Source organism: Falco peregrinus, chromosome 9 (assembly GCF_023634155.1).
Source record: "Falco peregrinus isolate bFalPer1 chromosome 9, bFalPer1.pri, whole genome shotgun sequence".
Classification (NCBI taxonomy): Eukaryota; Metazoa; Chordata; class Aves; order Falconiformes; family Falconidae; genus Falco; species Falco peregrinus.
The window spans coordinates 1,247,932-1,273,535 of record NC_073729.1 but is presented as its reverse complement, the minus strand read 5'-3'; the positions used below and the strand labels follow the sequence as shown (position 1 = coordinate 1,273,535).

At 40.8% G+C, this 25,604-nt stretch overlaps 1 protein-coding gene across 16 annotated transcripts in view; it reads left to right on the top strand.

The window, feature by feature from the left end:
- Nucleotides 1-25,604, top strand: part of PTPN5 (protein tyrosine phosphatase non-receptor type 5) — a 77,295-nt gene that overhangs the window by 13,456 nt on the left and 38,235 nt on the right. For 11 of the 16 annotated variants that reach the window (XM_055813936.1, XM_055813928.1, XM_055813929.1 and 8 more), the window contains one exon: nt 24,819-24,951. The exons of 4 other annotated variants lie outside the window; for them this stretch is intronic. The gene's annotated coding sequence lies outside the window, so the exon portion shown is untranslated. Of the gene's footprint in view, nt 1-11,747; nt 11,840-24,818; nt 24,952-25,604 lie in introns of those variants that run through there. One more of the 16 variants, XM_027786753.2, reaches the window with a different exon arrangement.

Genomic DNA, 25,604 nt, shown 5'->3' with positions numbered 1-25,604 from the left:
AGTAATCAAAGCTGAGTTGGCAAAACCCAAGCAGCGAAGTTGTGGCATGGCCCCGGGGGCCTTGATACTATTTTGCTTTCACCTGAGGACACAGCCAGAATGCAGGGGGCAGGATAAAAGGGGGATTCTCCCATGCCCCGCTGCCTGTTTGCTGGGGTTCACAAGTGGGACAGACCTGGTGTAGCCAAGGGCTGAGGCACTCCGAAAGCTATTCTTGGGCACATGTGCACCTCTGTGAAGGTAACAACTACTGAAGGATACAACATGGGGTATCACAGGACATTTAGGGGCACCAGTGCATGGACCTCAGGAGGATGAAGGATGGAAGCAGTTGGCAGATAGGCCTCTATTTGGTACTGAAACCACTTACTGGCCTTACTTTAATACTGAGATCACTTACTGCAGACTTGGATCGTCATGAAATGCCTCTGTCTGCTCTTAACACTAATGCTGCTTCCCCCTCCCCACTACTGCAATCGATTTCCAAGAATTAGGAGTTAGAGGCATGTAGTCTGCTCTGGCTGATGGGGTTGGAAGCTATAGGGACCGCAAATTTGATACTAAGTATTTTCTAATTAAAGAAACAATGCCAAGATACTGTGAAATACACCACATGTAAACATCAAAGGGAGAGTAATGCTCCATCTAATGCAAAGTATATTCTGCACATAAAGCTCTTAGTATATACTGTATGTTTCATCAGGTTTGGTAGTTCATAGTGCTTATCTTCCTGACCCTGGACTGTAGACATCATCAGCCCTGTGATGGAAGCAGGATCAAGCTCTCTAAACCCCAAATAACAGAGCAAGTACAGATGGACTATGATCCAGACCCCATAAGCAGCTACACGCTTTAATGCCCATTGATATAATCGAGTGCTTAGACAAGGGGTCCCTGATTATTTAAGGGGATGCTAACCAGCCATAATGCCCCACTGAGATTTGAGTCAAGGGCATTTACTACCTCGAGGATTCAGCCTTAAATACTTGCGAAAATGCTCTCTGGTCTTGGAACTTGAAATTATTCCAAGCTTCTCTCTTTTTTTTTTTTTTTTTTTTTTTTTCTATTTTCAAATTAAAATGTGAAATCCAGTCTACTCTAGTACTATGTTTTTCTCCCCACCTCCCTCCCAGTTTCTGTCTTTCTGGACTGGATCCCTATATATCATGTTGCAGTAAGATTTAGGATTGTTGTGATAACATATAATTAGGGATTTATAATATAAATGCTGGCATAACCTCAACTAGCCTATTGCAAATGTGAGGCTATTCATTAAGGACTCTCTAGGGTGCAGTATACTCCTTGGTGGGTTAGCTTCCTGGAAATGTAATCGCAGGTTGCAGATTGGCATCCAGTTTGGGTTTTAGTCTCTCTCTTGCTACTGTACAAAGCAGTTTTGATTCTGATAATGTAGAGATTTTGGTTTACTTTCATGCTGTTTTTTAGGCAGGAGGATGAGTCATCTGGGGAGATCCTGGAGAAACAGTGCAAAGATACATTGCTTTGTGTCCAGTTAGTCTTCTAGAAATTAAGCAGGATATTCATGCCCAGCCTTCAGTAACCAGTTTAATTCCTATGTCACCCGTTAGTGAGCTCAGCTAAGTTCAGAAGAGGCACCTGAGATTTATGTGTAATTCTAGCTTATTTCGGGCCAGTAATTTTATGGAGGTTGAGATAAGCATTATAGGTTGCTGTGGAATTTACTTAGTTCTTGGTACATCTGGAAGCTAGATTGATTTCCTTCAACTCAGAAAAACGTTGAATTGTTTTTATTGTGGGATGCTACAATATTGTGTACTACTTACAGGCTATCCATATAAAATCACTGTGCAATAACCTTCTAAACAATTATATGTACGGAATATTCATTTGGGAATAGCTATTCTTAAAATACTCATCCTACTATATTGTGACATAACTTGTATCTGTAGACAAATTCATAAAAGTTTAATAGTTTTGTGGAGGTCTAATTGTAAGAACCAAACTGGCCTATGCAGAAGAAATTCTTTTGTGTAGAATTACTTAGATAAACTGTCATCTTTTATAAAGATCCACATTTATTTAGCTGTTGTATACTACCTTTCAGGGTGTGCCACCTTAAAAATTACCATTTTGTTTTCAAATTATTTGTTGCTAAATACTTTCCAGCCAGTTCGTTTAAATACTTAAGTGAGAACTAATCCTTCTTGTAACACCACCCACCCCCACCCCCCGCCTCCCAGTCCTTTAAAATGCTTCACTCTCAAACAACTATCCCTTTTCAGGCATTTTCATAGATTCAAAATACACACACATACACCCAATCTAGCTTTAACCATGAAAATAGCTTAATTTTTTTGAAATTTTAGAATACTACTGAAGAGAAAAAACTTATCTAGGGATGACATCTATTCTTCTGTGTATTCTACTGTGGGTTGACTGGCTTGTGAGTGTACTTGACTGACACTGTTTGAAACTGTATGAGTGCTGGGAACCCTGAAAATTTTGGCTGCCTTTACCCATGCCATATGCTTTGCTAGCATGATGCTTGCTCATAAGCTGATCAGGCTGTTTTGATAGAGACTCAGATGCAGAGAGATCGTGAATCCACATGAATATCTAATGGTAAAATAGTCTTCAGAGTTATGTTGCACATGAGAGCAAAAATAATATTCCAAAATGAAATACCGCTCTGAAACATTCTTATGAATGCATGTAGTCTGTGTTCTGAGTTGGCCTGATCATCCTGAGTAACCCTATCAACCCCACTTGATGGCATGACACAAAGGAAGAGCAAGCGGATTCTGGGCTTCTTCAGATAGCCAGTTCCCGCAAAGGATAAAACTTGGTGAGGCAGTTATGATCTGCACTGTGAACGTAACTGTCAGTGGAAGGCAGGTAGCAATGTGTCCAATTCTTTTAAAGTTAGGCTGGTATGGAGAGGTCTTATAGTTTGCTTAAAAAGAGTCCCCACATCAATAAGTTTGATGCAAGTCCTTAATGTGAACTTAAACCATCTAGCAAAAGTGGCTCCAAGTATTTCTCTCTGATGTTTCCACAAACGATTTGTCAAGCTCTCTGAACATATGTTGGCTTCAGAATTTACAGCACTTGCATTTGTATGTTGCCTGTGATCTGTTTCTGGTCTTTGTTAGTTTATAACCTGTACTCTGGCTCACCCAGAAGCATGCAAACACTTCCTTACCTGAATCAAGTTAGAATTTCGTGAGCAGTGCTGCACTACTTGAACTGAGATTCATGTGGGTTCATTTTAACCCAGTGGTTAGCTTAAGGAGTAAAAGAATGGGGAAGTGCTGGCTGTGCAGAGATGGAGAGGCAGAGCTAAGTAGAGCTGGTAGAAGGGTGAAGGGTTGCGTGACAGGACGGTAACTCCTTTTTCATATAAAATTTCTTTGACACAGCTGCAGTGCATATCACATGGGTCAGTGCTAACGGCCAGAAGGTGTTTACTCCCTCTTTACCCTCTTAGAAAGATGGTCATGAAAGACTTACGTGGATTTTGGTAGGGTTGTAGGACTACTCAATACTGTGCACTCTGTGGATCTAGCATTCTTAATACTCTTAAGAGTCCTAGGCAGAAGAATAGTAATTTTGATGATTGCTGTTCTGTTTTGTGAAATCCAGTGAGAGGGAATTACCCTTACTGCCTAAAGACTGGGAGCTGGGGAGAGGATATTGTGACCACTTGTAGTGACTGGCTCTGTAGCAGGGTTTTTGCTTGTTATGTGGGAGGCTTAGGTTTCATCGGAGCATATAATTTTTAATTTCCCCATTTCACTGAGGCTGGATTTTTACAGAAATGTAACTCTGTGTACCTTGCGAATCTACAGGAGAGCAGAGCTGATTTGTGTTGAGACAGATCTCCCACATGGCTGTGAAAACAAGTGCACAAATTCAGAGTAGCTGGTTGTAAATCTGAAGTAACTGTCATGGAGATTCATGTTCTTTCTAGGAGTTAATCTAGATTTTGCATCAGGGTAACTGTGACCAGAATCTCTCAAGATGTATCTTTGCTAGACTTTAGTTGTTCACAAAATTAATTGCTAATTAACTTGAAATGGTTGATTATTGTGAATGCTTCACACATATTTCTTCTGTCTTACCATGATAGAATTTAAAGACAGAACTCCACTAGATCAGACCAGATCTTACCTGTTTGGAACTCCTGCTTGTCAAAAGCTGTTCCTTCCAGCTAGATACTAACACACTGAGCGCAGTGAGCAGACATTACAGCAAAGTGCTGCACTCCTCAGGAATCCAAACTTTTGCACATCTGGGGGAAAAAGAGCAGAGACATGGCAGCCTGTATTGCCAAAGGTCCTTAAAGTAAGGAAGGGGGTAGGGGAGGTCCTGCAAGGCAGTCCCAGGCTGCCTGTGAAGACTGGCATTGCCAGTTTCCACAGTGGAGTGGGGCAGTGTGAGATGATTTCTTGACATAAATACAGTAGGTGGTGTTACGTGGATTCACTGCTGAGATACCTTAGAAGCAGCGTGAGCTACTTCCCCTCAAAACACTTCTTCCCTTGTGTCAGAAAGCAATTGAATTGGTGCTTTGCTAATTCAAACAAAGCAGGTTGTAACATGAAGTAAGCATCCAGGGCCATTGGGAAGGGAAATGTCGCTCCTTCAAGGTCTGACAACACTGAGGCACCTGGAAATTCTATCTCCCTCTGTTCCTCTGTATACTGTTTCACAGTCAACATTACACTAAAAAGACACACTTTTCTTTTATGTGTTTTGTATGGTTTAAATGAAATTGGGATGCCAGAAGGATGGGATCTAAGTGATCCTGCTGTAGTCTGGGTAAAGAGGTATTATGACAGCTACACTTGAAAACTAAATTCAGGTTTCCAGCTTGCCTCCATTCTGGAGGAGAGGACAGTTAAAGCAATCCAACTGAGACCTTCTAATGCCCTTGAAGATAATAAAAGGATCAGTGCCAGAGCTGAAAGCAAAACTAGATTAGACTTCGATTCAATGAAATGCCTTTATTTGTAAAACAAACATTTTGTTAGGGCCCACCAAAAAAACGTGTTTAAGTAGCATAAAGCTAAAAGTCACCCTTGTCTACAGATGTGCTTAACAACCTCCAGTCCCTGGGCTTCACTTTGAACTGGTCTGTCCTCTAACAGCTTGTAGTTTGAATTGGGAAAGCCTGGTCATACTGACTGAAGAGCATGCAATGAAGATGTAAGAATACAATAAACAGGCGATCATCTTTCTTGCCTGCATAAGAAAGTAAAGGCATTGTGCCAAGCAAATATGCGCATTAGATGACTAACAGAGCTCCCACACTGTCAGTGTAGGCAGGGAATATGCAATGCAGCCACATACGTGTCTCAGAACCATACTGAGTGCTTTTTTAATTCTTAATGTTTGGTTTTGCTTTTAAATAGGAGTTCAGATCCTTGAGCAGGATGTTTATCTCTATGCACAGAAAACAATATTGGTCACAGTTTTTAATATACATTAAGTTTTTATAACTACCAGCTGATAATCTCTGTTGCGAGTGACATGAGAATTTCAAATAATTGCTGTAAATGTCCACTAGGACAGCTGTGCGTGTCATATGTAATTCTCTGAGTTTACCTTTTAATTTTTTTTAATGGCTGGAAAAACCCTTCTGTTTTTTCCAGTGGGAATGTTGTTGGAAAGTTTTGTATTTATCTACCCTGATTAAGATTTGATCTTTCTTTTTTTGACAAAATGGGTGTGAGGTTTTCACAAAGATTAGTATGCTGTAACAGAGGAGTTGAATTGCATTTGATACTTGCTTAGCCATAGTTTGTAAAACATACATGCAGATACTACTGAGCTGAACACCCAGGGAAATTCTGTAAATCACTGTAAGCAGAGTGCAGTTCAACGTGGCATTTAATCTAGCACTGAGCTTCCACTGAAGATGGTCCCCTTTTCACTCCCCCAATGATGACTAATCCACCCCCCAAATTAATTAGTTTTCCATCAGTTCTGCAAGCTGAAGCAGCAGCCTCGTTGCTGCATAGTTAGGTAAGATGGATGGATATGATGCAATAAGAGGAGAGTGAACAGGAGGGAACAAACCCCTCTTCTTCTGCAGCAGTGTAATGTTAGATCATCTTAACTGCAACATGAAGCTAACCTTAAGTGTTTGCAGTGTCATTTAAATTCCCCAAGAAATATTAAGGACACACTGAGCTAAGAACTCTGCAAACACAGAATGGGAGACAGTCTTTTGAGCTGAATCTCCAAAAATGGGGATGCTGGAAACCAAAGACAGAATCCCAAACCACCAAATTACAGTTCTGTGGCCTGACAAGTAGATAATCAGGTATTCAATGGACAGACCTCTGTTATTCCCAGAGCTAAATTTTTTCCAAATTTATTATGCTTTTCACTGGCTTATCTCATTCATACAAGAATCTCTCTTTGTAGCACTGAATAACTCTCTATCTAATGACAAACTGATTTCTAGGAGTTCAAGAAGCAACAAAGCCGTATTTCCTTTACAGAACTATGTAGTAGCTTGTGTCATTTGGATTTGTTTCTATTTCCTCTGTTTTAAAAACCTGTCTCTTCTTTCTTGATCTCTGTGAAAGCTGGCATCTAGATCCCTCATCCCAGTTACTTTAATTTTACCAGCAAAAATTGCTGTTACGTGGACTAGCGGTTACAAGGGGCTGTGCAGAATGACGGGGGTGAGAGTCCACAGATAGTCTGCGTTATATAAGCTACACTTTGCTTTCCACTCAGGTGGTTAATTAAACTTTGTTTTCAGATTCCAAGACAGAAAACATTTCTGTGCAGACTTTATTTTAATAACATGTTTCTGTTCCTGTGCCCCAGGAGACTTGGCCCTGTCTTCAGGGTCATCCATTCTTGACATGGAGAAAAGGGAGTATAAGGACAGAAGGAGAATGTATGGCTCTGTGCAGTCCCTTCTTGGGCAAGTAATCTTGTCTCATTTGGGGTCATAGATGGAATGAGGGAACATCTCACAACATAATGTTGCTACAGATTGCCTGAATGTGTTCTTTGGAATATATTCTACATCCTTCCCAGAACAGTGAAAAAGTAAACAGTAGCAATAAACAGTTTTACTGGTTTGGGTTTTGTGATGATGTTCCTGCCCACTGACCTGCTTTGCCACTCTGTCAGTGCTAGGGTGTGCATCCAGGTAATTGTGTGCACAATTTCTGCTTGTGTCTAGGCTTTGCCAGTGTTTTCAGCAAAAATTAACCTGGTAGCTTAAAACCACAGAGTTTTGCTTATGCAGAGCACAAGATAAAGTCACTCTTGCTTCCATGAAGTAGTCTGAATGTGCTGCTGAGTACTTGCTACCAGAAGTTCTGCAACTGCTTATCAGTCCTCTGTGACACATCCTTTAGAGCTTCATAGGGAGCAAAATGAAGTGCTGAAATCTCTTAACTCAGAGCCTGATTTTGCTGGCACTTACACACATGAGTAAGTGCTCCTATGACTAGTGTTCACTGTCAGCATAACAAAGGACACACGGGAGGTTTAAAAGGAAGGTCATGCAGTTGTATTGCCTGTATTGTTTAAGGTGACTGACTTCCTCTAAAAGTACTCTGACTTCAAGGTTTTCCTAGTAGTCATGGGCACATTGCAGCATGTTTCTTCTACATCAGACTAAAGTAGGTGTAAAACGCTACCAAAGCTGAATATTGTTTTCACATCAGTTTTGCATTGATGATAACTGCAAGATGTAAGGTAATTGAGAATAAGGCTGTATGCATTTTCAGAGATAGGAGTGATTCCAAACTGTCCTTGCTTTAGTGGTGTTTTCTTCTGATCATTCACATGCTGTTGGAGGGACAGAAAGATGAGGTGTGTTAGGCCATAGACGGGAATATTTCCTTCAACAGTTTAAAATTATGTTTGTCCCTAAGTTACTTGGTGGAAGAAAGAGGAAGAAGAGGAGGAATGCTTGAATTTAGAGGCAGTGTAGAGAGAGGGATTAATTGTGAAGTCTGGCAAGGCACCTGTACTGAAGGCAGACTAAAACGGTTGCATGTAGCTTAAGAGGTAACTCTAGAAGCTCCAAGGACCTAGAGGTACAGGCCTTGTGCCTGCAGGTTCAGCATTAATTCTTACTTGGCCTCCCTGGAAATGTCACAATACCAAGTTCCTTGCACAGCAGTGTGTGTAAAGAAAACACTTCTATATCAGCATTTGGGTATTGGTGGATGGCAGGCACTAAGAAAGGCCAAAGAACAGCATTTGGGGCTACTGTCATTGCGAACAGCTTTATGTTAAAAATTAAGATATGTGTGTGATCAAGTTACCTTGTGTCAGCTGAACCCCTGTAACTACATGTACACCTTCTTAGTCTGCTATTGTAAAAGCACTGAGCGCTTCTTGCTTGAATCTCATCAATCTTGTCTTCTGTTCGCATTGGACTTGAGAGCATGCAGAGTCCATTACACTTCCACTTAACAGAAATAATAACTCTATGTACTGGGGTAACTCATTCAGATACTGGAGCCCTTTGTGTCAAGGTAGCATAAGGAGAACTATATAGAGATGTATAGCATATTTTGTTAGACCATTTGATGTAGTTTGGGGATATAATTTGTCCTTCAGTAGTGAGTGAAGAGGTACGATTTCCTTTTTTCCAGTGGCAATCACTTGGGAAATACGGTTACTTCTTAGTTCTGCACCTCGTGGACATGCTGCTGGAGTGGAATGGGTGCAGTGAAGCCTGCTTCTCAGGAGCTGTTGCACACAGCTAGCGATTATGCTGTGAGCAGAAGTTTCAGAGGAGCAGTGGGGGTGCTGATGGTGGGCTTGGAACTATCCACAGTCTTTTCATGGTGCTTGTTACTTGTTTTGAATTGTACCTGCTCTGTAAGAGAAGGATGACTCCCCTTGGGACTTGCCAGCAAGACATCTTTTCTGTTTTTAAGCTTTGACTTAAGAAAATGGATCAGAAAACAAACTTAATAAAAACATATAGCTTACTTGATCTTTATAGTCATAGACTATATTAATTTTAAAGCAAGATGTAAATGCAGTTCTGCTTGTTATATAAAACAATGAATTCAGAAATCACTTAGCAGAGTTTATCAAATTTATCACTGCACTGAAATTTGTAGTAAAATGTAGTTAAAAGGATGGAGCTAAACCATCAGTGAATCTGCTCCATCCACCAACACAGAAACCACACATACATCCTATTTTTAACTGGGTAGTTAAAAAAAATAGATTACATTTGTGTGCTTTAAATCCTCCATGTATGGTTCTTCCAGATACTGAATATATGCAGAGGTCTTTCATGTTTCCTTTCCTATTTCCTGCCCACCAATATGGCTGCTTTGGAGGGAAATAAATGTGTGAGTGATTCTGGTACAGTAATGCTCCCACCTTCCCCCTCCTGGTTTTTTGTTCCTTGTGGTTTATATATGGGGCTACACTTCTTCCCATTGTGTTTTTACTTAGGCTTTGAAACTGCCCTAAGAGAAGCGTTCCCTTCTTTATTTGCTTCTCCTCATCTCCATTGAATTCTGCTTGGCCAAAATATCATATGTTCATGCTCATAGCCTACAGGTTGTTCATTAAAAACATCTTAAATTCAGCGGTGATACTGACTTACTCTTTATATGTGAGCAATACAAAGGGTAAGTTTTTCCAGCAGTTTTGTTTTTGTTGCAGAATGAGATGTGGGTAGTTCTGCCTTGCAGAAAAGCTTAGCCTGGGAAAACCTGATGTGGGAGGGAAGAAAGAAAAGATCACACATAATTTATCATGTGACATAAAGTGGAATAGTTCCAAAAAACCCCTGTGTTAAATCTTTCCAGCTGAGTGTGAGCTTGAATGTCGTGCACTTACATTTGTGTTAATGTAATAATGTCAGCATGGAAACATCCATAAAGTACTGTGGAAGAAACTGTGTGTGTATAGGCTGTCTCTGGCAGGTATGCTTGCTGAAAAGGTACCCTGGAAAGGCCTTATTCTGAGGTGGCTGAATGGACACAAGAGGCAAAGACAATTAGAAATTATCAGTGATACTAATTTGAGTGAAGGCTCAGGAAATAGTGCATGAAATGCAAATCTATGTCTTTGAAGTTGATGGGAGGTGCTCCAGTAGATGTTTGAAGTAGAAGACATTGTCCAGGCATTGTCATAGGACTGTAGTCTGGTCTTTGTTTCAAATTTGGCTAAGAAAAGGGTATCATTCTGTTCAGCTGTCACAAACATGCTAAACTTCAGTATTGCAGAAAATGCTGTGTAGATTGTGGTTGAGGGTTTCCAGTGTTTTAGTGCCCAAGTTGAGTAGTCAGTAAAACACATGCAAAGAAAATATTGTCATTTTCATTGCAGGGCACGTGAGCTAGTGAGAAACATTTAATGCATTGCTTGGTTATGGTAGGTTGGAGGGCAAATGTTAAACTAGTGTTAACTTTCAAATTCTGAAAAATACCTTGGGAAACTTAGGATGTGTTTGTGCCAGTCAGTGAAGAGGGATGGTGAAACCATAAAATGATGGACTACATTGAAAAACTGTCCTTTTAGGTAACCAGAAGGCTATTTTTTCACAGAACTGCCTCGTGTTAGGTTTTGTAGATGCTTGCATCTGAGACAGAGCATGAAGCAGAAAATGTGGTGAACTAGAACTGTATGGTGTTCCTGGAGACTTGAAAAGTTTTGTTGTAGCTGTGTGACAATAGGCCATGAGCTGCTGTGGTGCGGGTGGATAACATGATACAGATAAAAGAGGTCGCATGAGTCTGTGGGGATGAGCAAAATGAAAATGCTGTTTTTGAAGGAGTGTGTACTTGGGTTGACAGTTTGAAGTTGAAGTCTTTCAGTTAAATCTATGTTAAAGCAAGTTTCTTCTGCAGTGTGTACACAAAACACTGTAGAAAATTAAACTGATTAAAATCTCAGTCCCTCTCTGAGCAGCATCAAAGAATCGGAGAGAGGATGAAAATGAGGCATTTTGCAGTGCTAAGGTGCACTATGTCTACAGGTCTGCATCCACAAGGACCGTGATTTCAACAGAGTTAAATTAAAAATCAGTCTCTTCTTTTTGACAGGTATCTGTTTGGTAAATTATCATGTGCCAGTTTTAGTTCTGCAGTCCTTACTGCTTTAGTAGTTTCTTTCAGGATTATATAAGACAGTTTGCCTCCAAGGAACTTTAAAAAAGGTATTGGCTATCTGCAGTACGTGAGAGAGTAAATGTTTCTTGTGAGCCAGTTTGTAATCCCTGTTTCATTTGGTGGTGTTGCACAAATAATCCTGATGACTTCGTGAAGATTACATACAAAAAGAAAAGAAAAGCAGTGAATAAGGAAGCCTTAGTCGGCTCTGTGTGGTTTATACTGCTTCTGTTTGAGAAATAAAATAGAGCAATATACACTCAGTGGAAAGAATCTCTGTGAACATCGTGGAAGAAGAGCTTGTTTTCTTTATTTAATGGTTTGACAAATATAAGTTGAGAAACCGTTCATTTAATGTTAAGCTTTCATTACATGGATATTCCAAGATTTCACTGTAGTTTTTATAAACAGTAGTCGGCATTTCTAACAAATGCTTGATTCAGAAAGAGATTTGTGCTTACGAAATGTTTGTATAGTAACATGAGCAGAGTTTGGCTAACCGTATGTTTGCATGTGGAATGCAAATAGCACCACAGAAAAAGCCACTCTGGCATGAAATAACCTACCCATTTTCTTGGAAGGTTGTTTTTTTTCCCTGTTCCATTACAAATCATGAAGAAGTGGTATTCACAGCACACTAGATAAAAGTGGTGAAAATTTAAATTGCAACAACGAGGAGAATCAAAAGAAATGTGATTGTGACTGGGAAGTTTAGCATTTACCAATGGATTAGATATGTGAGTAACATGTATTTGCCATCTTATATGCTATATGGGTAGCATGGGTAAATGCTTATAGCAAAATTTTGACTTTGTCAGGACCCTAAAGAAAAAGGAATGACTTGGAATATGTTTGGAAGATATTTTTTTTTGGGTGTGGCATGCCTTTATGAAGGGCTGGACAAGTTCTTAAGCATTTTTTTCTTTTAATTCTTCTTGTACTTCATCCTTTCTCAAGCTGGACAGATGGCAAGTGTGTTGACTTGATGGACTTCCTTCTCCTATCCTGTGCATAAAATGGTTTTCTTGCCTCCTACCAAGTAAGGGGTGTAACTCTGGTAAACCACCATTTGTAACTTAGAGAAGCTTAAACCTGTTGATGCTGCCCCCAGGTGTATGTTTGTTCGTCTGCCAGCTCCCTTAGCCTAGCATAGCCGTATCAAGGATATATTTTTGTTTAATACCAAAGATTATTTATTTAATTAATCATTAATGCCAAAGATCTGTTATTCAGACTGGGATTTTGTGAGGCATTTAAGGAAACTAGTTACTTCTTTTCTGCTGAAGTTCTAGTGGAAGTTGGAATCCTGGAATCCTTTGGTTGCCTTTCAGGTTCCCATGTAAAACACAATAGAATCCATTAGTGTGGTGATACTTTCCCATGTGGGACTTTCTCAGGTTTTGTGCAGATGCAAATATCATAATCGTTGCTGGAGTTTAAGATTTGGAATGCTGGGCTGTCCTCAGACTGCCCAGTTTGTAGTATTTGATGTTCTCACAGCTGCAGCTATGCTTTAGTTGTGAGTGACAAGTAGACACGCATTTGTGTGCTGTATCTGTAGACACAATTAAAGGAAGCAAAAGCATATGGTAGGTAGCATTATGAAAAGCATGCCAGTCTCAGTTTCAAAAGCAACTGTGTGGTATTGTCTGTATTGTCTCATTGTCTTTCAGTATGAAATAGACTCCATATCTTTAAGCCACCTTTGAAAATGGAAGTTAGGCCCATCTACTGAAAAATTATTGAAGTTGTTTCAGTAGAAGTGAAACAGTCCAGTCCTACCTGGTTGGATTGGTAATTTTGAAAATCTGGCATCTGGTACCTCTGTAGGTACCCACCAGCATGTTCCCCGATAGAAAAATGGATCACAAACAGTGTTTAGTTTCTGCAACTTTGCCTTTGAAAATTTCCATTAAGAGCTCACAGTGGGAAATGGGAAATTACAATCACAGAAAAGTTTGACTGGATTTTTTCCTGCTTCGGAGTTTAAAGCAAGATATTCCAGAGGAGATGGAGGGAAGACTCTCTACCCTAACTCTGAGGTTACTTAATCCCCAAGAGGAAGGAAGTTTTCAATGTACTGCACTTCTTGCATATGCTGCCTTGTTTGATTTGAGCTGCTGCCAGATGCTGTTTTTAGTCTCTGCGCAGTCCTTCTGCCAGGCTTTTACACTCCCACTCCTCCTGTGGGCTTCTCTTCTATGGCCTTGTATTTATTTTCTGTCTTTCATCTCTTCTCTCATCAGATACTGTAATTTCCATTAGTCTTAAACATACCTGCACTTTTATGATCTTTATTTTATCTTCTCCTTTCTCTGCTTGTTGCTGCTAGTCTGTTGTCTAGCTTAATCTCATCTTTCATGTTAGCATATGAGAGTGGTTTTGTAGGATGTGATTTAAGGCCACAGAACAGACATTTTAGAGGTCAGAAATACCAAAGGGCCTGTTTCAGGGATGTGGGATCCAGAACGGTACAGTGATTTCAATTTGGCGCATAGTTACCTACCAAATGTTATGCATGCCTCATGGTCACTCGTTGGGTTGGTGGATTTGGTGGTTGATTAATGGACAAATTATTCATATTACTGCATGCTAAAATATGCTGAAAATCAGCCTGGTAAAAATGCTAGTTCTTTTTGAGAACAAAACCTTGCTGACATGTGTCTTCAACAGTCTTGCAAACTTTATTTTAGCTGAAGCAAACCGCCCTTTAGAAGTCTGTTGTCACAGTATCTTAAACTTGTACTGCCTTTGCAAATCATGCTTTCTAGACCTCTGCCTTACCAGTCTGCAGATTGAGGTTTCATACTTTACTTATGCATGCTGGTGACATATCTGTCACCATGGGAAAATACCAGAAACCTCAGTAAGAAAAATATTTCAAGAAGCAAAGCATTTAGAAGAGAATGGGAGAGGAATACCATCCACAAGAAATAAGAGGTTTTAACAATGTAATATTCTCTTCATTGTATCAGAGCTCTTTCTCAGAAAGCAAGTCTTAAGAACCTGACACTTGCTTTATCTTTGTGCATCTTCTTATCTCTTTCCACCTACTCATGGTCTCTGATCTTTGTTAATCTAGATTTGCTCTGCATGTTCACAGGGAAAAGTTCTTGAAAAGAGGAGGGACTGCAAGGACTGAAAAGTCAGCAAAGCTGATGGAGAGCCAGCATTGAGTCATGCTCAACTGTCCAAAAGCAGTGAGGAGCTGTCTCCCAACCCTGCTGCCTGAGAAGAGTTGTCAAAGCAGAAGTGATCATGGCATGGTCTCATCTAGTTGTTAGATTTCCAGCTGCAGTGTGTTGCAGTAGGAAATCTGGTTGAATGCAACCCAGGAGTTATGGCTCTTTCACCACAAAATGCACCTTCCAATTGATATCTGGCTCAGTTGCACAGAAGAGCCATATTCAAGCATGTTATTGAAGGAAAGACCAGGAAGGGGAGTGTGTATTGACGAAGCTTCCTTAGGAGCATTCAGTGTGGAACTGAGGAGCTTAAACTCCCAGATTTAGTGGAAAAAGGGAAGATTCTGGTACTCCATGAGAAGAGCTTTTGGGAGGACAAAAGATGAGTGGAGTAAGTATTGACAAGTTTGACTTTTTTGGGGTGCATTTTAGCAACATCTGTCAAGCTTCCTTTAAAAATAGCCTGGCAGCTGGGGCTTGACTGTATATTGTCAATACTTACTTCCCAGCATAAGGAATTGGCCTTTAAATTTCACAAAAATATCTACCAGCTTATTGGATCCATCTACCTGCTCATGGAAGTGGAAACCCAGTAGATTGAGTTTGTTGTCATGTGCTTTGCCATCGTAGCTTTCTGGTTGTCATCTGAGCTTTACATAGTCTATTCTGTTCAGGTTTTGTGTTGCACCATATGTGACTTCATCCCTGAAACTGCGCCCACCACTAGGCTATGTGCTAGCACGGGGTTGTTAGACTGTTCTCACCATGGGATCTGAATGCCTCTTCACTGTAGTCTATTTGGCTTACGCGTGCTGCACCTCATGCTGTGGTAGCAAGCTGCCTGCATATAACTACACTGTGGTTCTTTGCACCTACCAAAGAGCATGAACGCTTATCAGGTGTCCTTAATAACATGAATCTGGCATTGCTTTATTTTCAACTCAGCTGTTTAGCTAAACGAGTGTGTTATTTAAAAGAAAGAAAGCAATTTCACCTGAAAGTAAATGGGTGAATGGAATGTTATTCAGTCCCAACAATAGAGGCCATTTGCTGTTGATGATTGCCATCATGGCACACTTTAAGTGAGAACAAACATACTACCCCACTCCAATACACGCAGGCCTTTTTTCTTAACAGATTTGTTCATTAAGCATATGTTCAAAGACTACAGCTATTACCACTTTTAAATAGAACCATTTTTTCATTGCTTTTCATAGATGCAGTACCACAGTGTTATGAAAAACCCATTAATGTTCCAGATTTGATTAACCAACATATTCTATTAAAACTCCTTTCTGCTCCAGCAGTTGTTTGACAATAAGCAGATAAATACTGTGTGTTGGAGGCTGACCTTCAAATGACAGTCCAAAGTTGCTACTTTGCAAAGTCTTTAGCAGTTTGAATGCCTTTGTCTTCCCTATGTGTATATTAAAAAGGTCTCTTCTGAGCCCAGAAATAGGACTGGAGGTGGTTAGACTGCAAGGCTGAGTCCCAGCTTCCTTGTACAGGCAACATTCCTGCTGAAGTAGGTAGAAGTTTCATCTGACCAATTTTGCAGGCTTTTGGGAAGAGGGATGGCACTCCTGGAAGACACAAAATGTTGTATGGCTTTTGTGGGAGGCAAAGGTAAATACAGAAGGCTTTTTCAGAATAGGTAATTTTTATTCTTGTCACATTTTGTGCAGGGGCTCTGAAAATGGCCCGTTTTAGCACCCTGTGTGCTCACTGGTACCGGCAGGTTTGAATGTCCTTTGCTAGGACATTGAAGGAGTCTGTGCTATTTTCCATAAGGGAAAATGCTCTTAGGTGAAGCTTCCTTTGTTATTGAGGTTTTTCTGCATGCTACGGAAGTGCTGCTTCTATTGGATGCATGTGTGGATTCAGTCTTTTCAGTTGGTAAGACCATTTCAAGACCTGTAGAAGTGAAAGGATGGACTATAATATAATTATCCCCCCAAAGCAGGACTTTTTTATTTCCTTGATTCATCTTTTGTGTCCCTGCTCAGCATACCTGAAAGAGATAACAGTGCTTCTACTTGGGCCATGCATAAAACGTAGCTCTTTCTTGCCCATTCTGCTTATGATCTTCCCAGCATAATTAAGGCTATCTTCAGGAAAAAGGACCAAGAGAGTGGATTGCACGCAGTTGTCACTGGGAATTGAGGGGTGAAAGGAGAAAAATCTTCCAGTACAGTCTGGCTGCTGTGGAGGAAAGGCAGAGGTGGGATAAGTTTGAAAGTCTGTATTGGTCCTTAGAAGCTAAGAATGAGATTTACAAGATTATTCAGTGCAGGTTTAACTTTTTTATATCAAAGTGAAGCGTATACCTCAGTGCGGGAAGAGAGTTGGTATGAGGTGTTTGGCATCTCCTGTTAATGCCAATGAAGTATTCTGGATAGCATTGCAGGAATACAACTGTGGATGAAATCTTGCTTCCCATTGACACCTGCTGTAACATACTTCATAAAGAATGCACTATGGAAGGCAATTGACTACCAGTGTTTCAAAATATGTTATATACACAGCAGCATTTCAATATGGAAACAGAACAGTGGGACAACTATATAACATATATATGAGTATATAAAGATATGTTTGGTGCCTTTGCGGTGACCTGCATTGTAGATGTTACAATATCCGGAGCACCTGAAAAGGAAGAAATTAATCGAGGCCTGAGAAAACCATGTTTTTTAATAGCTCCCATCTGTGTTGCATAGATGAGGTGGTAAAATAACTTGCTGTCTTTTCATCCTCAGAATAGGAGATACTGTCAGACCTTTTATACCTGTAGCAATGGGATGTTTTAAGTGTGCCTCCCACAAATACAGCATACCTGCCACCTGCTTCCGTGTAACATCAGATCATATTCAAGTCCTCTCCAGAATGGTCTCAGTGTAAGGTATTGAAGAGCATTTCTGCACTGTAGGGAATGAAAATTTCAGAGCTAGCTGATACCAGGCTGGCCCTGGAGCTAGAATTAGAAATGCTATGCTGATGCAGTATCCAAAATGGTGTTTCCACTGAACTTTGCTTACCACCTTGCAGACCTGTTGATTAATGTCAGCTCTTGCTAAGGTAACTCAGTACAAGGCTGTGTGGAGTGAGGTACAGCTGCTTTATATCAAGCAGAGCCTCGAGATGTATGCGTCCATGGGAGGTTTGCTGCTTTGGATTGTTTTGTAGAGTGCTCACGACTGCAGGCAAGTGGTGCAAAATCTTCCCAGTATAATTGCAGAGCTCATCATCAGCATGTGCTTTTTTTGTCACACCTTCTCTGACATAGATCTGTAACAACTTGTGTGTGCATGTCTGCTTATCTGTCTAGGCAAAACATTGCTCTGTGCATGTTCCCTCACTGGGAAGAGGATGAGAAGGCAAGCTGTTGTATTTTTTTAGTTCACTACTTAAGGCTGTGTATCCGTGTTGATGAGTGCAGTATAGGAACCCATATAGATGAGACATGAGGAAACAAAGTGGACTGTTACCACCTTCTTCATTCACTGTTCGCTTTTTGTGCTGCTATGTGGTTAGCTAGGGGGAAGGAGGGTTTAATGAGGCTGTTATACTTAGCACATTTTAATAATTTAAGCATGCCCCTAACATGAAGAGACTGCAGTTAGAGGTAGTGGGGCACTGAACTGGAAGCAGTGATGCTTAATTTTGCAGGCTTTGCATTTGGGCCCATGATGGAGTAGCCCTGGGTGGAAATAGCACTCTAGTACAAAGATAAAACTGAGTGTGCGTGTCCTGTTTCTAGGTGTCTGTGCCTTTATCTATACAGGTGCTTATTCTGGAGCCTAAATTATAGTACCTGAATGACACCGTTGCTTTCTGAGGAAGTAGTGCAAGCATAGCCTTTTTAAATGCACGAAAGAAAGTTAAATGCTTATACTTGGCATAGTACCCTTGAGGCATGGTGTCGGGTTTGTAGCTGAAGATGATTGTTGAGACTGGTCTTGATGTAATTTACTTTGCTCAGGGAAGAAAGTGTCTTTGAAATAAATGTGGAATGTAATAGTGGCTTTCCAAAATGTTTTTTGCTGAAGTCTCTGGGGCATAAGATTTTAGTCACTTAGTAAAGTAGGCTATCCTTAAATGAATGACATAAAAATGTTCACATTTGAACCTGGCAGGAAGCCAGCATATCACTTGTCTGTTTCAAGGTGCAAACCCTCTTATTCACCAGAGCAGAAAGCAGATTCAATACCTACAGGATACCATGCTAGTAAGTCACTGAAGATGAATTGGGAACACACAATGGTATTAACATTAAAACTGTAGACATTGAGCAGAAATATGCTTTTCTGCTTGAAAAATCTTTCAAGCAATGCAAGCATACTAACACCAATTCAGGTGATAGTAGTATGAATAATGAGTACTTTCAGAAGTGCATGAAACCAGAATGTGCTTGTTTCTTTTGTCAGATTTACTCTTGTATCACAGGGGCCGTTTGACCAGTTTTAAATAACTGCTGCGATTTGTTAATTATGTATTCAGGCACATTTAAGTATATCCTGTAGTTAAAAGGCTAAAGTCACAAAAACTGTTATTTGGGTTTGGGAAGGGAGAGTTGGTTATTCTGTTTCAGAAAGAGAATTCAGTCCTGTACGTCTGAATCTGCATTGTTATTGTGCTGCTGACAGTTTTCCCTAGCTATGTTGTCTGTGCAAGGCTGATTCATGAGCAAAGCCATACCTCTTTAAGTGTGGAATTACAGAGCTGCTTTGTGGGTTTCCATTTTCAGTGTTAAAGGGAGTTTGCAGGCTGGAAATAATTTGGGACAACCACCTCCACTGAAAGCCAACTTGCAAGTCTGTTTACAAAAGCTCAAGGCACCTCCCAGAATTATCACCAGGCACTTGATAACTTTCACTGAAGAAAACAGCATAACAAAGAAATGTTTGGGGTTTTTTGGTGGGTTTCTTTTTGGGGGGAATTGCATCTAATTGTTAAGTGGCAATCGGACAGACCTTCTGTAAGGGGTTTAATGGAAAAGGTGGAAAGAGCTTTATGCAAAAAAACCTAAAGATTTGAACAGAGCCCTGATTGAAAGATGGCAAATGCTAATAATGTGTGGGTGTGATAGAAGTTAATATTCACTGTCTCTGCCCGCTGAGGGTCTACATTACTTCAGGGCTGTAATTTGACACTATATTAAATATTTTACTTGTTTTGAAGCAAACACTGCTCTAGGGGCCCCTAGCTGCTGTGAGAAATAGCTTATCCTTTAACTTGACATGTTTTGCACGAGAGAAGGGAAAAGTACAGTGCTTAACCACACATCTTGTGTTGAAGACCTGTAAGCATTATTATAGCCCGTTAAGATGAATAAACCTCTTGTTGTTTGATGTAGTAGTGGAAATACAATTTAGATGTGGACAAGGGCATAAGTAATCTTGTGTCAGAAATTAAGAGGAACTCCCCCATTATTAGTAGATACAGCAGTGTATAATGTACTCATTACTCACTGGAGGAGAATCAGACCGCAGCAGGTGGTACAGTACCTCTCGTATACTTCCCATATGGGTGCTTTATCTGACAGTTCCTTACTGCTTCTGCTGGCTCCCAGCAGTTCATTGTTGCTGAACTGGGAGGCCTCCCCTTTTTAGAGCAGAGAGCCTGATGATTTTGTTTTCTTCTTGCTCCTGTGTAAGTGAGGCTTACACCTGATTCAGAGTAGTGTCAGCCAAGCATGTTGTGAGCTGCTTTGCCCTTACAACTCTGTTTCCTATGAATTATTATGAACTTGATGTGATGATCAAGTAAGTTACTTTCTCTCTTACTAGGTGGGCTAGGTATATTAAGCAAGCAATAGCACTGTCTAGGACTCCGGGTCTGCAAGGAGTGCTGGCTTGAGCATCTGGTTTCTTCCAGGAAGGGTTTGATGGCAGCTCAGATGGAATCTCCCAGTCTGACTCTTCAGTGAAACAAATTCTCTGCTGGCAGGCTGCATCCTTCCCTCTTCAGGGATGACTTGATAGACCAGAGTCCTGTCTTGTAAATACGTGTTTTGCAAATTCTTTTGATTATTTAGAACAAACTGTACGGAGGCAGGGAAATTTGAGAAGGTTTTGAGTTTTGTTTTTATCTTTCCTGTATTTACTTTCCCCTCCAGTTACATTTTTTTTTTTTTCATGAACTGTTTCTTGAGCAGCATGATGATGAGCCAGCCACTCTAGGGGGTGGGAAGTAGAAGTTAATATAGAAAAGCATGTTAGTGTGATGTCATTAAACTCTTCTGAGACTGGATTTTGTCTCTATACTTCAGGCCTGTACAGCACAAGCATGTTTCAAGCAGACTTGCACCAGAAGAATTACTGGGAAGCAAGGCTGAACATTACTTAAGAACAGGCTTTCTCACAGGGAAAAACAGGCTTACTTTTTGAAGCGCTAATTCTGCTTAATGAAACAAAATCCTTATTTAGTTCCTAACAAGCCCTCAGTTTTTCTTCTGAAAAACTACAGTAGCAGTAGGTTAAGAATTGGTCTGTAAATAAATCACAGTTGTCCCGGTTTAGTCTGAAAGTCAGTTTCAGAAGTGTTTTTCTAGATGCTGATTTAATAAACTAGGAAGCTTCTGGGCACTGTCTTTTTTCAATATGTGTACTGTCCAGAAATCTAGTTACAGAAAAGATTACTACCTTGATAATTCAGTGAAATGTATGTTTCTATATGTACAGTCCAACCTACATAAGAATTTGACAGGTAGGAGGAGAGTTGGCTCCTGCTATGTGTGGTTTTTACAGAAGCTGCAAGAAAATGGCTGAGACTTTCTCTTCATCTTCTTGAATGATGAAAGTTGGGGCTGGTGGACATTTCCACTGCAGCAACTCAGATGAAGATGCCCTTAGGAACTGGAATCTATCCAAATGGTATTGTCACTTACCACGATGGCACTTCCCTTGGCAGCCAGTCATTTACTACACTGTACCGGTTGGACTGTTGAAAAAATCACAGCACCTTGAAAGCTCTTCTAAATCACAGAAAAGAAGGAAAACCTCGAGGCCTGATCTGAAGCCTGGAATTTGCAGAACATACCAGCAAGCACGTAACATCAGTGACTGATTGGGAATTGAATGAGGTTTGCAACTTGTTCACTGGCCAGTCTCATCTTGTTGAAGAAGAGGGGGAGGCAGTTTGTCTTGCAAGCTGATATTTTTCTCTATCCCTCTCTAGCAGCTTGCAGGCTTGCTTTTATATGCGACCCTGCAGTATCGTGATAATGGTCCCGGGTGAACATGAATTTTTTTTCTGACTTCACCTCTCTTTCTTTCCTCCCACCCATCCCAGATGAAGTGGCAGGTGGACTGAGTGGGAGCAGTGTGAAAATGAATGCAGAGAAAACGTGTGACTCAGCAGTTCAGCAGGGAGCTGCCGAGTGGAAAGGCAGCTATTCTCCTCGCACACTGGCATCAGCTTCCTGCTCCCTCAGAGATGAGAATAGGCTGGGTGCGGATGGAGCTGTGCAGCCCACCAGCAGGGAGAAGGGGCAGCATATTCTTTTCAGCAGAACTTGAATTTCAAGTAGAGAGGAAAGTTTCTTCTCCCAAGTTTAAAAATGTTGCCAGTGAAAGGGGAGAGGCATTGAACTAGAAATGCGTGCGCAGACCTCAGTTCACTGCCTGGCTTGCTCACGGATTTTCTGCATGACTTTCCTCTTTCCTTTCTTTTTCTGTTGATATGTCTTTCCATTTTGGTAATCATTTGGCTTAGGCAGCAGACACTAGTTTTCAAGCTACTAGTTGAGCTTGAAAAGTGCAAGCCTCCAGCACTTTTCCTGGCTGGTAGATTACACCCATTTCCCTCTGCACTGTTGTTCGCAGAACTCCGCTGAGAACATTTCCCTTTCTCAGAATGAAGCTGCTGGCTTTAAGCATGCTAGCTGATACTCATAATCAAGCAAGTGCAAAGGAAAATGGATGTTATTTGCTGGTTTTCCTCTGTCACACAAGGGTAAATTAAATTAACCTTTCTCTCAGTCAGTATTAAGGAGGGGCCATTGCAGTGTCTTTCTAAGCAGTTTTGTAATGATGTGGTATTTTACTGTTTCTGTGGTTTTCCTTCAGAAGGGAGGGTTTGAAGCAGGTTTTTACCTGTAGACTAAGCAACAGCAGGTAGACGTTTTATATCAGTGGTTGCACTTACTTTTAGCTTTTAGCTCAGTTTTAAAGCTGTGGTGTGCATTGTTGTCACTGAATTTTCCAGACTTCTGTTCCAGAGTTGGATCTTTCAGATTAACTTCTTCCCTTTCAGCTAACGTAGATAATGTGCAAACCCACCTCACACACCCCATCCCTGCCAAAAAAAAAGAGGGGGCAGAAAGCATGGGGAGGTGTTCTCTTGAATCTTCAGAAAGCCTGAAACAGTGTCACTTTGAGAGCTCCTGAGCAGCTGAATTCCTTTTGAGGGGCGTATCAACCCAGGAATCAGAGTGAATTAAATACTAATATTCTTAGCTACTTCCAGTGTGATCATTTCAGTAAAAACATTCCGCTTTCCCAAGTAGAATCCCTGAATGTTATAAATATCAGCTGTTCCTCACAGCTGTGAATACGTGTAGCTTGGCCCAGCTAATTCTGGTGCACTTAGTGTGAACTGAAAGCACCAGAAACCGTAAGCTGAACTTAATCTCAGAATAAGTAAAGTAGGAGACTGACAGCCAGGTTGCTATTACGTAGACGTGAGTCTTGGTGAAGAGTTTTCCATTCCTCTGTAATGTGTTGAGAGATGGTGTAGTTACAGTTGCTTGGACCTCTTGCCTGGATTAATGATATGTCAGGCTTATTTTTTCGTTAACCTCTGTTACAGAGAGGAGGATGAAACCTGCAATTACAGTTTTCAGTGCTACGAAGAACCGCTGGATCAATCTAACTGGCTTCCAGTTAGATACAAAAGTGATTTAAAAATTTCTTTGGTGCTTTGCAGTGTTTAGTGGTAAACTTCATGGGATATGTGGATCTGTCTCAGTTGTTGCTAGTGTTTGAATTAAGCTGTCTGATGTCTTCTGAAGTAGCTCTCTATGTGGTTTTGCATTACAAATGCAAGATCTACCAACCACAAGTTCTTGGCAGCTAAAACTGAGGACTTTTTCCGGAGCGGAATTGGAGGTATTGAGGCAGTTACATTGTTGTAAATCTCTCCTATCTCCAGTCAGGCAGTAGTGTAGGTAGCTGTAGGGTGCATTTGGGAATGTTTTTCTTTTACTGGATACTTTCGGGGACTGGATGCTCTCTTCCCAGTCAGTGTTTTATTAAGCCGTTTGGGAGAGGTAAATGTATTGTAACTCTTGTAAACACAGCACGTTAAGGATCAAGTAGAATAGAAGCAGTCAATACTGTATCATGACTGAGGAAGTAAAAATAATAATAATGGAGAAGCCAGAGAGAGGTGTGTTCTTGCAGTAACAGCAAGTGTTGGAAATTGCATGCCCAGCTTTCAACACAGCTCATTAGATCTCGAGTGTGATTTTAATATAACTTGTCAGGTGAGTTAGGAGTGTAGAGAGCATCAAGAAAAAAACCGACTTCCTAGGTGGTGAATTGTACCCATCTGTAAACAGTAATGATGCAGCTTCTGTGGGCTGGTTATAAAGAAGTTCAGTAAAAGTTTCTGAGTTGTGGAATAGTGACCCACCAGTTGGTTTCCCGTGGAGAGAGGAATGTGAAGTACACAAGTTGTGTTTGCTATGCAAGCATGAAAGGTCCCCATCCTCTTAACTCACTTCTTCGCATACCACTGCAGTTCTAAAGAAAGATTGACTTTTGGTCCAAAAGCTAATTATTCTGTTTCCATCCTTCTCGCACTGTAGTGGCAATCAAAAAAGAAAATGTCTGCTTGGCCAACACCTTCCTTCTAAAGCTCCGGTCTTTGATTAGATGAGCTGTATTTTTACCATTCAGCACAAGCTACCTTTCATTCATGTGTACTCTGAGGCAGCTCATTCAGCTTTGATGTGTCTTGCTGGCATCTGCACTTGCCTGCAATCAGCGTGTCTTACAACCTGCAGATTTTATAAGGTCTTGAGCAGATACATGAAGTACCATGAGAGGGCTGTGTCCTGCATATGCGGTTTAGGTGCATGTGAAAATAAGCAATTCGTTTGCAAACCTGTATCAGTAGTATACATTCATCTGCTGTTCTCTAATCAATAGCAGGTCTCACTAGCAGTTAAATAGAAATTGGAGGTAATGATTTGAGTAGGCAGTTGCATTTTGAAGTCTGAAGATGCAGAGGCTATACATGGATTTAGGACTCTGGCGTGAAGTGTTGGTAGTCTTGGTAGATGTGAAGTATTGCGGACTTGTTCACACTTCGCAATGCTTCCACACTGTGGTCCCTTCTTATAAAGTAAACCCTTGCTGTGCACAGCTGTCATGAAGATACAGACAGGTTCAGAGGAATACGGATCTCCACACGTGTAAAACAAATATGGGACAATGCAGCTGAGCTGCTGTGGTGTGTTGACTGCTGCAGCTTGAGAACTGACAGAACAGGTGAGGCCCATTTTTCCCTTGTCTTGTGTGTCTGGCAGGCAGTTCCGCAGAGCTTGAGGATTCCACCACAAATGAAGAAGCCACCATTAACAAAACCTGTATTTTCCATTGAAAAGGCAGTACCACACAATCCCCCAGAAGCATGATTCCTACAGGCACAGTGTGATGGATGTAAGTAAAAGTCTAATAACAGTATGAGCACTGTATTTTCATTGCTGGGGTATGTTTTATTTATATTGTAAAAATCCTTTTGATAAGGAACAAGTAGTCTTTGATCTCAAAAATACATCGTTAAATTAAGTCTGCCAACAGAGGTGTCTCAGTTCCCGGAGCATTAGCACCCATGCACAAGAGGGGACACAAGTTCCTTTTAAAGTGCTATGTTCATTAGGAAATGCAGCCAGGATATGTGGTCCTGGGGGCTTGTTCCTTGATTTGTTTTGTGTTTCTCTGAAGGCTCTGAGTATGAATCAGTTCAGTTACAGAGCTGCTGATGCCTCACCTACCCCACAGCAGCATTCGACTTGGATCATGGCATGTTTGTTACTCCAAGGCATTGTTGACTAACTTACCATTACTACAGTGCCTTTTAGTGTTTCAGTGAAGTCTAGTACTCTAGGCACATGTTTTTCTGAGAGTGTATATAGGTGTTGTTTCTTCTGCCTTTTATGTACCCACATGTGAAGTCAGAAAAAGAAAGAGATGGAGGCACAGGGGATTTAAAATGGGCATTGTCTGAGTTACGGAAGCCAGCTGTTACCTTGTGCGTGGACAGAGATGTTTCCCTGTATAGATTATCCCATAGCAGTGTTGTGCCATTTATT